Source organism: Macaca mulatta, chromosome 20, assembly GCF_049350105.2.
Source record: "Macaca mulatta isolate MMU2019108-1 chromosome 20, T2T-MMU8v2.0, whole genome shotgun sequence".
NCBI lineage: Eukaryota > Metazoa > Chordata > Mammalia > Primates > Cercopithecidae > Macaca > Macaca mulatta.
The window spans coordinates 66401955-66418626 of NC_133425.1; the positions used below are offsets into that span (position 1 = coordinate 66401955).

At 41.9% G+C, this 16672-nt stretch overlaps 1 protein-coding gene and 1 non-coding gene across 2 annotated transcripts in view; both read left to right on the top strand.

Annotated features, from left to right (window-relative positions):
• ZFHX3 (zinc finger homeobox 3) overlaps positions 1 to 16672 on the top strand; it is a 1113461-nt gene that overhangs the window by 406607 nt on the left and 690182 nt on the right. The gene's annotated exons all lie outside the window — the stretch shown is intronic.
• Positions 126 to 198, top strand: TRNAK-UUU (transfer RNA lysine (anticodon UUU)). Its single transcript has one exon. It is a non-coding gene; the product is annotated as a tRNA-Lys (tRNA).

Here is a 16672-nt window from a genome sequence, read left to right on the forward strand (position 1 = left end):
GTCCTGGCGTATACCTATTATCTCTTCATCCTGTCCACTTTGAATTTGTCCCAGATGATTCCTTTATTAGTTTTAGCAAAGTGCTGTTATTTATTATTGCATTAAAATAAATCAGTAAGGAGGGAGCCTGGGTAGCTCAGTTGGTAGAGCATCAGACTTTTAATCTGAGGGTCCAGGGTTCAAGTCCCTGTTCAGGCATGTCCTGTGGCTTTTGGCACCTAATTCTGACTCAATTTTTTTTTTTTTTTTTTTTTTTTTTTTTTTTGAGACAGTCTCGTTCTGTCGCCATTGCAGTGGTGCAGTCTCGGCTCACTGCAACCTCCGCCTCCTGGGCTCAAGCCATTCTCCTGCACCAGCCTCCCGAGTAGCTGGGACTGCAGGACCACCACACCCAGCTGGTTATTTTAAGAAGACTTTCCTATAGATGAATTCACATGTGAATCTGTAGCAGGTGGACTTACAGATTCTTCTGCAAAGCACGATTTTCCATGATATCAGATGACTGTTTCTTTGCTAAATTTCTAAAATTTTTTTCTTCCAAGTTTTTATTATGCATGTGCAAATATGTAGTGCCTGCACTTAATGTATTGGCACTTGAGACAGAAGAAAAATTGCAAACAGTTCAAAGGCTCTTTTATCAGTGCTGTTAGAGGCTTCACAAAGAAAATGCATAAGTTCTAATAATTGGTTCAAATTTTCACTTCCCATTCAGGAAATCAAATTATTAAAGTTTCTGGAAGTTCATTCTAAAGAAGGTGAAACATCTGATCTTATTGTTAATACTAGTAATACTCCAGTTTTTTAATGAACTTGTTAATTTAACAGTGAAGATGAAGTTACTAAATTTTGTGGCGATAACACCCACTCAAAATTTGGTGAAGCACAAATTCATGGTAAAAAGCAATGTCAATATAAAATTAAGAAATTTATGAGACACAAATAGGTTTGAAATTTGTTTTGATGTTCATATAATTCTCAGCTTCCTCCCACTCACTGCAATGTTAAATCAGTTAAAAATTGTAGTGGTTTAAATTTACAAATATTTGTGTATACTCCGTTAGAGCAATCAAACCACAATATTTTTGCGATGAAGTTGATGACGAATATTACAAAACAGTGTGGCAGTATGAACTTTTTATCTTTTTGCTCCTTGCCGTCAATGGGGTTTTTCAAGAGTTTGCACCTTTAAAGAGTTACTTTGTAAATCAACCTACACCTTATGCAGTGGTTTTGAACTTCTTTTATAAATAAGTCTGTAAATTGTGGTTATATTTTATTCAACACCAGTTGGATATATTTAATCAAAATCTTGAAAGAATAGAGTGCTCAAAAAAACTCTGTCTTTTTTTTTTTTTTTGCCAGGACTCTGACTAGTACAGGGACCCCTGGATGAAGCTGTATCCGTATTTTAAACATTTAAAATTTAAAAATGTATTTAGTTGCAATTGTTGAAAATGAAGCTTGCAAACAGGAAAACAATGAACTTCATCCCTATAACAGAAAGAAAATAACTGAACAAATTAAAAGTTGAGGGCTCAAAAATTATGCAAGATTTCCTGTTCAAAATTATGATTTCTTTTTGGAATACCTTGACCTACGGGAAGAATTTTTTGATATTTCCGTTTTTATGTGGATAAATTTATGTTTTTATTCAAGAGAATGAAATGGAAAAACCTATGATTTGGAATCATAAGTTGAGACAACTTATCTGAAGAGTTTTTCCCTTTAAAAATACCTGCCAAGTGCTTGGGAGGTAAAAAGACAGTATATAAGAAAATATTTGGGCTAAAGTATTTACATATTTTAATCTGAAAAAACAGAAAATTGCAATATACTCTAGCAGTTTGCTCTGAATTTATAAGACATCTCAGTAACTTTGGAGAAAGTATTTTCTTAATTAGAAATATTATAATCTTCAGTAACATTCAACTGAGGAACAGTTTCAAATTTGTTAACAATGAAATGCAACTTTAGTATTTTTTATATGTAATACTTCAAAAAGCATTAAAGTACAACTTTAGGGAAGAGTATATGATACGCAACTTTATGAAAAAAAGATTAAAAAATAAATCCATGTCTAAAATATACATTCCTTAGGCAAATACTATGATATAATAATATTAGAAATAGATATGGCAAAAAAATAAAATATATGCTAAACAGTATTGTTCTGCTAATGGTATTGTTTAGCATCCAAATAAGAGATTCAATAAGATAAATTATTTTCATTTTGCCTTCATGGAAACAGATAGATGTTATATTTATTTGGTAGAAGGAATTTTATTTTTGAAACTATGTTTTAAATAAAATTATTTTGTAAGTCCACAAATATCAAGTCAATGTATTGGTGAATATGTTAATATTTTAAATTACATAATTTTGATTATTCCCAGCACTATCTGTCACTCTAAAAAATGTGAGAGTGGCCTCCCTATAATAGAAATAAAAACTGAAGAACTACTCAGTCAAAAGAGTTAAGAAATGGATCGAAGAGTCAGAGAACAGAGGGAAGGACAGGAAGACAGAGGGAGGGAGACAGGGTGAGGAGTCCCAAGAGACAATAGTGAATCCCTGAAAATGGCCCAGGGACCTCATCATACAGGGTGCCTCTGGTGGCAGTTGCCCACCCACTCCTCCCAGCCCCATTTGGAAAGAAATAATGTATCAACTAGAGAGACAGTACTGTCAATGGTTGATTCTTTTCTTTACCCATTCATCTCCTACGCACTGGCTCCATCATTCATAGGTTCATTGACATAACCAACCACAAAGCATTTGTTGAGCATTTACTATGTGCCAGGCACTGGTGATGTGCAAAATGGAATGAGACGAAAGTCAGGGTGTGCATAGTCTAGTTCCAGAGCAGGGCCAGGAAGTTACCAACTGGGATGGAGGCCTGGGGGGGACCCAGAGGAGCATCTGCTTGTAAGGGGGGACTAAAGAAAACTTCTCAGGGGGCTGATGCTAGGTTCTCCAGTTCAGTCAAGCTGCTGCCTCCACTGCCACCCCCACCGCTGCTTCCTCCTCCTCCTCTGGGAATGCTAGTTCGCCTGTTAGAGTTTTATATAAAAATGCAAGTCAATGCTCTCTGCTTTTGATATTTTTTAATAGTAAAAGAAGAGGCTGGGCATGGTAGCTCACGCCTGTAATCCCAGCACTTTGGGAGGCCGAGGTGGGTGGATCACCTGAGGTCAGGAGTTGGAGACCAGCCTGGCCGATATGGAGAAACCCCCATCTCTACTAGAAATACAAAAATTAGCTGGGCGTGGTGGCACGCACCTGTAATCCCAACTCAGGAGGCTGAGACATGAGAATCACTTGAGCCCAGGAGGCGGAGGTTGCAGTGAGCTGAGATCATGCCACTGCACGCCAGCCTGGGTGACAGAGTGAGAGAGAGCGAGAATCTGTCTCAAAAAATAAATAAATACACACATACATATATACATCCATACATAACAGAAGAGGGAGAATCCAGACCCCAAAGAATTTCCTTTGGTGTGGTTTCCAACTCCTGTTTCATTCCTGTCTGGTCTCAGACAGTGTCCTGGGAAGACTTTTAGGACCCAGTAGCCATTTCCTATTTCAGGTTCCTTGTGTGTTGTTTCTGAGCACAGAAACAAATCCAATTCAAGCAAATAATGCTGTCATCGGGATCTTGTGCAGGCATCAGAGGGGAGCAGCCCTGGCCAATGGAGTGCTCTGTTTGAAATATCTTGCGATCTTCAGAAACATTTGTTTTTATTCAGAAGTGTTCATTTGATGCTTCCCTGACCCACACAGTTTCCCTATGGGCTTAAGCTCCCATTTGTTAAAGAAACAGACGGGAAAACCCGTTGAATTTGTGTTTGTTTTAGCATTTAAGACAGCTTACCATGAGATGGTAGAGTTTGGATATTGCAGGTAGCAACATGTTCTTTTCAGCAGGCGTGCAAGGGAACAGAATCGTACAGTTGCTTTAGAGAGGTGGAAGCAGGAACCCACCCAGTTCCACGGAATAAATCAGTGGGTGGCACAGAAGTGGAGCCCTGTGATTCTATTCTGGTCTCATATAATTCCAATGAGTCGATCTAACATAGGCCAGGACACTCAAGCGTTGGGCAGATTTTGCCCACTGCTGTTGGTTTTCTTATATGTCTCCTACCTTATTTTTGCCTCCCCTCCCATTCAAATGGAAATGATTCCATACACAAGTCAGCTCCCATAGCTTATTATTTTGTTTTGTTTTGCTTTGAGACAAAGTCTCACTCTGTCCCCCAGGCTGGAGTGCTGTGTCACAACCAAAGCTCACTGCAGCCTCAGTCTCCTGGGCTCAATTGATCCTCTCACCTCAGCATCCTGAGTAGCTGGAATCACAGACAGACACCATCATGGCTGACTAGTTTTTGTATTTTTTGTAGAGATAGGGTCTTGCTCTGTTGCCCAGGCTGGTCTCAAGCTCCTAAGCTCAAGTGATCCTCCTACCTCAGCCTCCCAAAGTGGTGGGATTACAGGCATGAGCCACTGTGCCCAGCCCATCTTACACCTGATACAGCTTCATCCAGGGGCCCCGTACTAATCATGGTCCTGGCAAAAAAAAAAAAAAAAAAAAAAGACAGCACACTCAGTGTGTTAATTTAACAAAGACAGTTTAATAATGGGACAATTTATGGAGGTGAAATGGTAATGGGAGTTGACAAGAGATGATGAAATTCCTCAGTGGACCAAGGTGGCAAAAGGAAGAACCGTGTTCCTGGGCTGGGTGTGACCTGCAGCTGTGGGAGAAGGGTGCTCTGCCAGGAGCTGTGACCACAGGTAAAGGGACACAGCCATGGCCCAAACCATGGTGAGGCAGGAAGGAGCCAGACTAACCAATCCCCTCACCACTGACCTCCTTCTGGGCCTTCCCATTGGCCAAACCCAGCTGAAGACAAGAAAATCTAGGTGATGCGGTCTGGAGAGGCCTTTCTCATGGCACAGAGGGTAGGAGGGAGAAGGAGGGAAAATGAAGGGAAAGTCTGGAGGGGTAAATAGAGTAATACCCTCCTGACTCAGGCACTCATGATCCATCCAAAACTCAAGAGGCTATTTCTCCCACTGGTGGCAGAAGCCAAAAATGCTCTCTTCCAATGTGGTGGAGCTTTTTGGCAGGGAACTTGAAGCTTTGTAGCTTCATCAAAATCCAGCGTGGGCAACAGCCTGCCAGTACTGAATTTCTTAGTTTTACCAAGCCAGCTAAGTGTGACTTCACATCATGCCACCATAGGCAAGAGAATCCAAGAGTTATGTCTTGGGGGCGTTAGATTTGCTTTTTTTTTTAAAAAAAAAAAAAAAAAAAAAAAAGATTTAAAAAGTAGAATCCTGACCTGAGAGTCTGAAAACATGGGCTCATGTTCCAGGCGGCTGTGGGACTTTTGATAATTCTCTCTGGGTGTTTTCTCATCTGTAAAATGAGGAACTTGGGGGTAGAAGTTGGTTTAAGCCCCTTTTGGTTCTAACATTCAGTAGATCTTTAAATCAAAACCAAAAGACTATTAGGAGGAATGATAGGCTTCTCCAGGTGAATGTCTGAACCAGCCTCAGAAATGAGTCCGTGGGGAGGAAGAGGAGGTTCTGAAGTGCTCAGGGCACTGGATCAATTGAGCATCACCTTGTCAGGATCAGAAGGTGGGGAGGAGGATTATCACCATGCAGCGGGCTTGCTCCCGTTTGAAATGCTAGCTCCTCTCAGATGTCTCAGAATGCTGCAGGGTTTTTTCGAGGCTAAGACTAACCCTAAAGATTCAGGCAGCATCCTCATTTTCTCCTTTTCCAGCAAGAGGAAGAGACATACTTGAGTCTCCTTTATGTGAGTTCTTGTCAAGGGAGATGGTCAATAAAATTCTTTTCCTGTAATTCCTTTTGACCTAGTCCTTGAGGGTATCCTGACCCCTAAAGGGTCCCCTGAGCCCTCCTTTTACACCTATCACCCAAGTCAGTTGGGTGTGCAGCGAAGGGTAGAACTGAAGATGAATGATGTTTAGAAAAGAAAGACATTCATGGCCAGGTGCGGTGACTCACGCCTGTCATCCCAACTACTTGGGAGGCTGAGGCAGGAGAATCGCTTGAACCTGGGAGGCAGCGGTTGCAGTGAACCGAGATTGTGCCATTGCACGCCAACCTGGGCGACAAGAGTGAAACTCCGTCTGAAAAAAAAGAAAGAAAGAAAAGAAAAAGAAAGATTCACAAACTAGAGGTCTCTCTTGCCCACGTGTAACCATTGGAGGGCATGAATAACCTACCTTGGCTAATCTCTTCACCTGTGACTTGCAGTGGCACAGCGGTCAATCACTGTGGTCAGTCACCTCGGAAATGTGCATCTGTGCTTCACTTGCCCTTTTGTAAAAACAGCCCCAAGAGCAAAAGCTGTGCCAGTTACACATCCTAAGAGCAATCAAGATTCCTAAACGGCGCCGTTAATTGTTGACTATGATAACACATCTTGTTATCAGCTTTTCCTTAATGAATTCCTGAATAGATGTCATTAGACATTAAGTGCTACATTACTTCCTCTAAAGAGAAATATTTAAAGAAAAAAAAAAATCATGTCCTGAATCAGCCCTGCATGCCATCCTTAACAATCTCAAACCACACTGTAGGATCCTGTTCTTCTTAGCGAGATGCTCACATTCACTTCTTTGCCTTCTGAGAATATGGATCTTTGAGGATAGAAATGAAGAGTAGAAGCTCACCCCAAAAAGGGGGCAAGAGAGTTTATAGTCTTAAGAAATTGACTGGATCCCCCAGGAAACAGGTAGCCATGATGAGGTATAGATAAACAATCTCAGTTTGTCAGCACCCTGTGTGGGGAATTAAACTCACAACTTCCATGTTAATGATACTTTCACATTTAATTTCCTGTGTGCCACACTGAAAATGTATCTGTTGAAAGTGGAATTTCACTCCATAGAACTGTCTTATTAAGTGAATGCGTGCGAGGTTGTACCTGTCACAACAAGATTCTGGAAGCTCATTTAGAACTATAATTTGGGGCGTGGGGGAGGAAGCAGAAAGGTTTGTGCCTTGTAGGACTATCACTGTTTTCTCGATAACATTATTACCATTGGTAATTGGTTACTCATTAGCACTAAGCATTAATTATTAATATTAATAAAAGCTGTGTTAAGCACCAGTGGTATGCTTTCTGCTGTGCTCAACATGGGACACTCTAGATCATCAGTTTAGCAGACAACACGCTAAACGTGAAGGCAGATACAGTCCATGACTGTCTGGATTTCTGTCTGGGATGGTCTTACTTACTATAGGACATTGCCTGGATTTCTGTCCGGGACGGGCTTACTTATTACAGGACGAGGCAGCTTTGCATAAGTAGACGATGCATTGAAGCCCTCGTGGATATAGGAAAAGTGTACATTAGCAGGAGGAGTGAAAGTGTCAAACTCACTACTCAAAGTGTGTTCCCAAGATGGGCGGCATTGTCATCCCCTGGGAAGTTATTAAAATGCAGAGCCTTAGGTCCCATCCTGGACCTCATGAGTAAGAATCTGCATTTCTGTGCCCTCCCAAGGTGATGAATATCCACGTTAGAGTTGGAAGACCATCATTCTGGAGCAGTGATTCTCCAGCTTTTCTGCATGTTAGAATCACGTTGGGAGTTCTGAAAAATCCCAGTGCCCAAGCTTCACCCCAGACCAATAAAATAAAAATCTTGAGGCTGGGTGTGGTGGCTTATGCCTGTAATCCGAGCACTTTGGGAGGCCGAGGCAGGTGCATCACAAGGTCAGGAGTTCAAGACCAGGATGACCAAGATGGTGAAACCCCGTCTCTACTAAAAATACAAAAGTTAGCCGGGAGTGGCGGCAGGAGCCTGTAATCCTAGCTACTTAGGAGGCTGAGGTAGAAGAATCGCTTAAACCCAGGAGGCAGAGGTTGCAGTGAGCTGAGATCACACCACTGTACTCCAGCCTGGGTGACAGAGCGAGACTCTTTCTCAAAAAATAAATAAAAAAAAATTCTTGGAGGCTGGGACTAGAAATCAGGATGTTTTCAAAAGACCCAGGTGATTTCAATGGACATCAACTTTGAGAACTTCTGCTCAAGAAGACAGTGACACTAGGTTAACATAGAATTGTTTGAGAACCTGCAGAACTCATATTCTAATCCTTAGAGTAGATCCAAGATGGCAGTACATATACAGGTGCTCTGTTCTGCCCTGCACACCTCCCTTTGACAATGCTCCCCTCTCCCCTCCGCACCCCTGCTCATCATCCTCCAAGAGCCCCCCAGCTGTTCAAGGAACCTTGGCTGGCCCTTCTTGGCCCTATGTTCGCTTGCTGCTTCCCTGAAGTTCTCTTGGACCAGTGTTCTCTTGCTGTCTTCCAGCTTTTGTTGCTTGTTCTCCCCTCCAGGTAAGATCCCTTGTCTAGGATTTCCTGGCTCTCCAGCAGCCTCTGTCCTTTCCTCAGATTATCTATCAAGGTAGAGGGGCTGGGTGGTGGGAAAGACTGGGGAGCCCCACTCTGCATCCTCCTGCACTTTAACAGTGGCCTCTACAGATAAGGACCTTACCAGTCTTTTGAATTGAGGGAAGCCTCCATTTCTTACCTCTAACATGATGATGCTAATACCTACCTTACAACTTTCCTTGTTAAATTCTAAAGCACTTATCACACAGCTTCTTATTTCCTTCTCCTCCTCATTATGCAATGAATGCAGAAAGGAGACCATTGTTGTGGAGGCCAGCTGATAAAGTCAGAGCTGACCCTACAGGAAGATAAAGTAGAAAACTGTGCATTTGTGATTGGAGCATTCTAGGGAGATACTCTCCTGACTTCTGAGAAAAACTCAAATCTTTTCTCCTCCCAAATCTTTTCTCCCTTTTTTCATAGCAGTATAATTTTTTTCTTTGTGCAGTAGTGCAATCTCAGCTCACTGAAACCTCTGCCTCCAGGGCTCAAATGATTCTCATACTTCAGCCTTCCGAGAAGCTGGGATTGCAGGCATGTCCCATCACACCTGGCTAATATTTTGTATTTTTAGGAGAGACGGGGTTTCGCCATGTTGGCCAGGCTGGTCTCAAACTCTTGACCTCAGGTGATCCACCTGTCTTGGCTTCCCAAAGTGCTGGGACTACAGGTGTGAGCCACCACGCCCAGCTAATTTTTTTTATTCCTAGGCACGTTATTGCAAAGAATAAGGACTACATATTCGAGCCTCCCTTGCAGCTGGGTATGAAGATGTGACTAAGCCCATATGTCAGTTTCCAGCAACCGTCCTTGAGGGGTGGCTTGTGCATGCTGTTGCCCTCTTCTTTGTTCCTTCCATCATCCTGCAGCCTGGAAAAGGAGGACAGTCATCCCAGGCCAGGAAGCTGAGGACTGTCCTTAGAGGTGTGGTCAATGAGCAGGAAAGGACCAGAGTTCTTGAGATGTTTGAGTGGACTTGGTTGATGTGAGCATGAAATGAGCTTCAATCTTGTTTAAGTCAGTTGTTTGGGCCTGTCTGACATTTGTAACCAAATCTAATCCCAACTGATGTACCACCTAAAGTTTCTTCTCCACTGGCCAAAATTCCACTTCTGAAGATCTATTTCTTTGGGCATTAAAGACTTTCATCAGCCTTTAGGAAAGCTCTGATAAATTACACATTCCACAGGATGGGTTCGTAGTTTAAATCCTTACAAGCATTGTTCTTAGCAGATTGCCCAGCCCCAGAAAGGTAGACAGACAGCATTAAGGAGCTGAAAGGCAGGGGGAAGAGCAGACAAATATCTATCCCTTTACCATTCTGCCAGCTGCTCTTTCAGAATAACTTGTCTCAGGGCCCATGAGGACAACGGTTGATGATCTTAAATCTGTTTCCTTTTTTTCAATTTTCTAGTATGAACACTTTCATACATATAGAAAAGTTAAAACAAAACAAAACTTTTCAGTGAATTCCCATATACTCACCACCTATGTTCAGTTGGTAACAATGGAATATTCCTGATTTATCACAATCTGCCCATCTATTTGTCCCTCTGCCTATCCATCAATCCAACTTTTATTTTTATTGTATTTCAATGTAAATTGTGCCTGTCAGTGCACTACCCCTTGAATACTTCCCTGCTACCTACTCTTGTTCATTTTTACACTTTCTTCTCTGTTTCTGTTCAACCCCCATTTCCTTGCAAGTAAGGGGAGCAGGAGCTGTGGAGCCAAGAATTGTGACCTAGAGTCCACATAGGTAGGGCTTGTCTTGTCTATTCCAAAGCCTGAAGTTATTGGGCAGTTAACAGAAGTGGCAACCAAAGTAAGACAGATACATTGTTCTTTTGGAGCTATCTTGCTTCCATTTCCTCTCTCCTCTTCAAGATGTGGGAAGGCTGTTCTCTACATTTCCTTGAGCTCCATAGGTCTCCCCCTCTTTTCCTGACTCCTGATTCATCCCATTTTATGACTTCTTGAGATGCAAAGATCATTCACTCCCCTGTAGCCAGAATCTTTATAACAACTCCATCTTTCTCTTCAACTAGCTCTTCCTCTATAAAGCTCTGCAGTGTAGCCTTCCTCCCTTTGTCCCATCCTTAGGGCAGCTGGCCAGACATGCCAGGTCTGTCACGCTCAACCTTTGTTACCCTAAAAAAATCAGTTTGCCTCCTCTTTGCTCAAAGCTCATGCTTTGCTCTGTGTCATCTTTCTTAGTGTTCCCTATGGTTGCAACTCAGCCCTCATCAAAGCCCCAGTCTCCTGAACATCCTCCTTCCCACACTCTGAAATTTTCAGAATATGAGACCTCCTAGCTCTGAAGAAGAAATGAGATCCCTACTCAGGATTAGGTCCCGAGCTTTCCAGCAACAACATAGGTGCTTATTGGGGTTTGATGAACGCTGCCATGGGTTGAGAATGGAGAATGTGCCAGGAATTGCCATGGGTTGAGAACGGAGAATGTGCCAGGAATCATCTAAGTACTGTGCACACATGCATACTACATCATTTTATCCCCGCAACCACCCTTCTAGGTCAGCTATTTTTTTTCCCCCTTTTTCAGGTAAGAAAACTGAGGCATAGAGAAATTAAGTAACTAATTCAAGCTTGCCTAGGTAATAAAAGTCTTCTAGATGTGGGGTTTTGTTGTTGCTGTTGTTGGTTTTGAAACAGGGTTTCACACTGTTACCCAAGCTGGAGTGCAGTGGTGCAATCACAGCTTACTGCAACCCCATCTCCTGGCCTCAAGCAATCCTCCCACCTCAGTCTCCCAAGTGGCTGGGACCATAGGTGTGTACCATCATGCCCAGATAATTTTTGTACTTTTTTGTAGAGACGGGGTTTTCCCGTGTTGCCCATGCTGGTACCAAACTCCTGGGCTCAATGGATCCAACTGCCTTGGCCTCCCAAAGTGCTGGGATTACAGGCATGAGCCACCGTGCCTGGCCTAGGTGCATTTTTTTTTTCATCCGATTGGAAAGAATGATTTCTGTGCAGAATGTGGGCCTCATGCTTTGTAGAGTTATAATTAAGTTTATGTTTTCATGTTGCGGGTTTTTGTTTGTTTCCTATGACAATGTTTTACATACTGGAATCTTCAGACCCCAAGGGTTCACGGGCATTCTTGTGTTTTACCACATTTTCTTTGTAAAGAGCTCTGCGCATTCTTCCAGTTTGAGAAACCGTGGCTTAGAGGTGAGGGGGTGGGGTGGGAGTGGGGGCTGTCCCTCACAGCCTGTCATCTCCTCACTGTCACGGCCTCCTAGACTATAACCTGGGCTGTTTAGATAGCTCTGCCCCTGGAACTTAGTCTCACAGTCCAGAGTCATTCATTTTCTTATCCACCTGATCTGCATTTCGAGTTAGAAGCGGAGCCAAGAAAGGAGAGAAGAACTCAGGGGAAAAGGAGAAAAGGAAGCAGTTGTATTCCAGGCAGGGGGAAGACATAAGCAAAGACCCAGAGCTGAGCATTTGCTGTTCTGAAACAGCAGAGGGGCTCCTCATCTGGGGTGCGGGACTGGGCAGGGCAGCTTACCTGCAGAGCCTTGACTGCCGAGCCAGGGGATGTGGACAACGCTGTAGGCGATGGGGAACTGGAGAAGGAGCAGGTAAGGAGGACCCCATCGGGGTTCCAGTCTCCAGTGAGACCTCAGAGGTACCAGGAGGAGACAGGTGAGGCAGCTTCCGAAGTGGCAGGATGTGAGATGAGGGGTAGACACGTCCCTCCTGCCCGGCCCACCGAGGAAGTGATGCAGGAGAAGAGATTCCGCTAGTCTATCCCTCAGCCATGAGAAGGAAAACACACACCCTGATGACTTGGCTTAGCCCTCAGACCCTCCATCTAGATTTTAGCCATTCTGCCTCTGAAAGAAACATGTTTAATTCTGTGTTTTGAGCTGTCCTCTGCTTTGGCGCAGCACGGGCTAGAGTGAGGGATAATATCTATGAACTCCAAGCTTTGAAATCAGGGAAGTGTGCTGGAGGGTTTGCTGTGTCTCTCTCAAGCACCGAGACCATTTCTGACCTCGTGCGTGAGCCGAGGAGACACAGATGAGCAAGAACAGCTGGCCAGTGTGCCGGGTCCTCTCAAATAATGATCGTGCCAGCCTGCTTAGGGCACGTGCACATCCAGCCTGCCTGCCCATGTGAAGGCGAGGCTCTCCCCTCCCGCCCAGCCTTGGTGGGCCCCTGTGATGTCACCACCATGTGTCTGGGCCTTCCAAGGAACCCGTACAACATCAACCACACTGTAGCCTTCGATGGCCAGTGGACATACTAGGAAAATGAACTTTCCCATTTGACAAAGGAAAGATAAAGAGAGAAGGACCCAAAGGCGGGTCTGGGACTAAGTTGGACCCCAAGCCCCTTGGCGTGACCAAGCCCCAGCACAGCTGTGACATTGGCAGCCGGCATTGCAGGCACAATAATAATTCTTCAGATCAAAGCAGCTCCGTCTTTAGACAATTATAGTAAAATTGAAGCTCTCCTCTAAAAGAAACACATGCTCGTGTTGTGTTTTCCCCTCTCCCCCCTCCTTATTTTATTCTTTATGAACAAATTGGTTTTCAGGGCTATAGAAAGAACCGATTGGAAGCTTAAATTCTCACTGTCTACCCAGGGGTGGATTCACAGGGGTGAACATGTAACATCTGAAAGCTGACTTTTTTTTTTTTTCCTTAAATTGATATCCAAGAATAAAAGAGAGAATGGTTGGAGAAGCTGATCAGGAATGAATAAAAGTCTCCTTTTAAGCTGAAATAACCCCCTCCCCCATCTTCCCTCCAGAAGAGCCGGACTGTAATTGCTTGCAATCACTCGGCACAAATTGTCTCCTCGTATTTGCTTTTTAATTTTGTATAATCTGGTCCATTTCGCTCTCTCTGCCTTTGAGCTTAACCTCTCTCTCTCTCTCTCTTTCTCTCTTTCTTCCACTTACTCATTCCCTTTTTCTCTTTCCCCCTTTAACTCTTCAGGACTGTGTAAAAATTAGTAATAATTCCCAGTGATATTTGATGGCTTTTACTAAGCAAAGGCACTTAGGAGAAAAAAAATACAGAAATACACACACACTCAAAATGGAAAGGATCTGGTTTGCATCCACTTAAATGTTCATTTCTGCATCCAAAGTATTGTTTATTTTATGCATTAATACTGTTTCTTAAGGCATGGTAGACGTTTTAATAAACAAGTAGACTGACCCCAAAGTGAGCAAGAAAAGGAGTCAGAACAAGAAAGGTAATTTCTCAGAGTCACTGCAGACCATTTTTTTCTGGTTTCCAGCAGGTGTGTGTCTGCTGCACTTGCTCTTGCTGTAACGAACGCCCCTTCTGTTTAGCGCACCGCACCTCCAACAGCCACCTCCCCAGCCAGGGCTTGCCCTTGTTCTTACGCTGGTGCTTCATGATATGAGGGCCAGTGAATCTGGAATAACACACACCTGTGGGTCTGATTCACTTTCCAATAGTACAAAAGGTGATAGGAAGGTGGGGGGCGGGGTTCGATGGGGGAAAATGTCCAGAGGAAACATCCTCAATGGGCAGAGAAAAGAAGAGAAAACGAAAAGAAGGGGAACGGCAGGAGGGTATAAAGGGAAGCAAACAAAATGAAAAGCACAGGTTATACCAGAAACGATGAATGGGATCTAGGCTCAAATCTCTGCCTTCTATCATATCAGCACCATAGGCTCTGGTCTTCTGAGAGAAATTAGAGGTCAAGAGAAAGAATGTTAGTAGACAGCCTGGCTAAGAGTTTGATTTCTGTCCTGCTTCTGATCCTTACTGTGTGACTGTTCACAGCTTACTTAACTTCTCTGTACTTTAGTTTTCTTTTCTGTAAAGTTGAGGGGACAATATCACCTTCTTTATGGGATTACTTACATGAAATAACAATTGTAAAGTGCTTGGCATGGTTTAAGCACTCAGTAAATGTTAACTATTATTCCACTGTAATAGCAAATGATTTAAGGTACCAGGGTTCAATCAGGGAAGCAGAAACTATGAGTATTATGGACTAAGAAATTTATTATAGGCATTAGACCTTGCATAATTATGGGAGGAGTTGGGGCAGTAAGATCTGGAAGGGGAGTTGGAGTATCAGAAAAGTCACTGGAGAATTCTAACAAACATCTAAAGAAACATTAACACCAATTCTACACAATTTCAATATCATCCAGAAAAGAAGCACTTTCCAATTCATTTTATGACGATAACACTATACTGATACCAAACCCAGACTAAAATAGTACAAAAGAAAACTACAGACCAGTATCTCCCATGAACATAGAGGCAAAAATCTTTAACAAAGTATTTGCAAATAGAATTCAACATTATATAATGAGAATGATACACCATGACCCAGTGGCATTTATTATAGGGATGTAAGACTGGTTAGATATTGGAAAATCAATCAATAAAATCCACCACATTAACAGGCTAAAGAAGAGGAATGTATAATCACATGATTATATCAATTGATGCAGAAAAGTATTTGACAAAATTGAATACTTATTCATGATAAAAACTCTTAGAAACAAAGAAATAGTAACTTCATCAACTTTATAAAGAGCATCTACAAAAACCTACAGCTAGTGTTATACTTAATGGTAAAAGACTGAACCCTTTTCCCCTATCACCAGGAACAAGGCAAAAATGTCCACTCTTAACACTGTCATTCCATGTAGTACTGGAAGTTCTAGTCAATGTGTTAAGGTCATAAAAGGAAATCAAAGGTACATAAATGAGAAAGGAAGAAAAAGAAGTATTTTTATTTGCAAAAGACATGATTGTCAGCATAGAAAATCTCAAGGCATAAGGAAATTTAGGATTAGAATAAAAATGTTTGTAATCCCAAGGAATCTACAAAAAATAATAATGACAAAGCTTTTAGAATGAATAAGTTACTTCAACAAAGTCACAGGGCATAAGATAAACTTACACAAAAGCAATTGTATTTCTGTATACTAACAATGAGCACATGGAAACCAAAATTAAAAATACATCATGTATCATACCTAAAAAATATGCAGGTGTAAATCTATCAAAACATGTACAGGACTTGTATATTGAGAACTGTAAAGTGCTGATGAAAGAAATCAAGGAAGACCTGAATAAATGGAGAGACATTCAATGTTGATGATTTGGAAGACTTAACATAGGAAAGATGTCAGTTTTCCTCAAAATTGATATATAGGCTTAGTCTAATTCCTATCCAAATTCCAGCAAGTTTTTTAATATAGGAAAATTATTCAAAAATACTTATGGAAGGACAAAGGAACTAGAATAGCTAAAGCAGTTTTGAAAAAGAAGAATAAAGTGAGAGGAATTATCTAGCCAGTTTAAAGACTAATTAAATAGGTATAGAAACCAATGCTGTGTGGTATTGTTACATGGATAATGAAGAGGAATAGAGAACCCAGAAATAGACCCATGCAAATACTTACACATGATTTTTGACAAAGGTATAAAAGCAGTTCAGTGGAGAAAAGATAGCCTTTCAGTGACTGCTGCTTGTATACGTGAACTTTCATGGGTAAACAAAAGTGAACCTCAATCTTGGTTTACACCATATATGAAAATGAACCCAAAGTGGATCACAGAATTCAATGCAAAACATAAAACTATAAAACTTTTAGAAAAAAAGAAGAGAAAATCTTCAGCATCTAGGACTACAAAAGATTTCTTAGGCTTGACACTGAAAGCATGATCCATAAAAGCAAAACTGATAACTTAGACTCCAAAATATTTAAAACCTTTTACTCTATGAAAGGCCTTAATAGGAAAACAAAAAGATAAGCAACAGACTGGGAGAAGATATCTGGAAACCACATATCCAACAAAGGACTAGTATTTAGACTATATAAAGAACTCTTAAAACTCAACAGTAAGAACATAAACAATCCAATTAGAAAATGGGCAAATGTCATGAGACATTTCAGCAAAGATGGTATATGAATGGCAAATGAGCACATGGAAAAATGTTCAACATCATTAGCTATTTGGGAAATACAAATTAAAAGGGTGATGAAATATCATTACAAACCTATTATAATAAATAATTTAAAAATAGTGACTGCCAAATTCTGGCAAGGATGCTGTATTAGTTTGTTCTTGCGTTGCTGTAAAGAAATACCTGAGACTGGGTAATTTATAAAGAGAAGAGATTTAACTGGCTCACAGTTCTGCAGGCTGTACAGGAAGCATGATGCTGGCATCTGCTGGGCTTCTAGAGAGGCC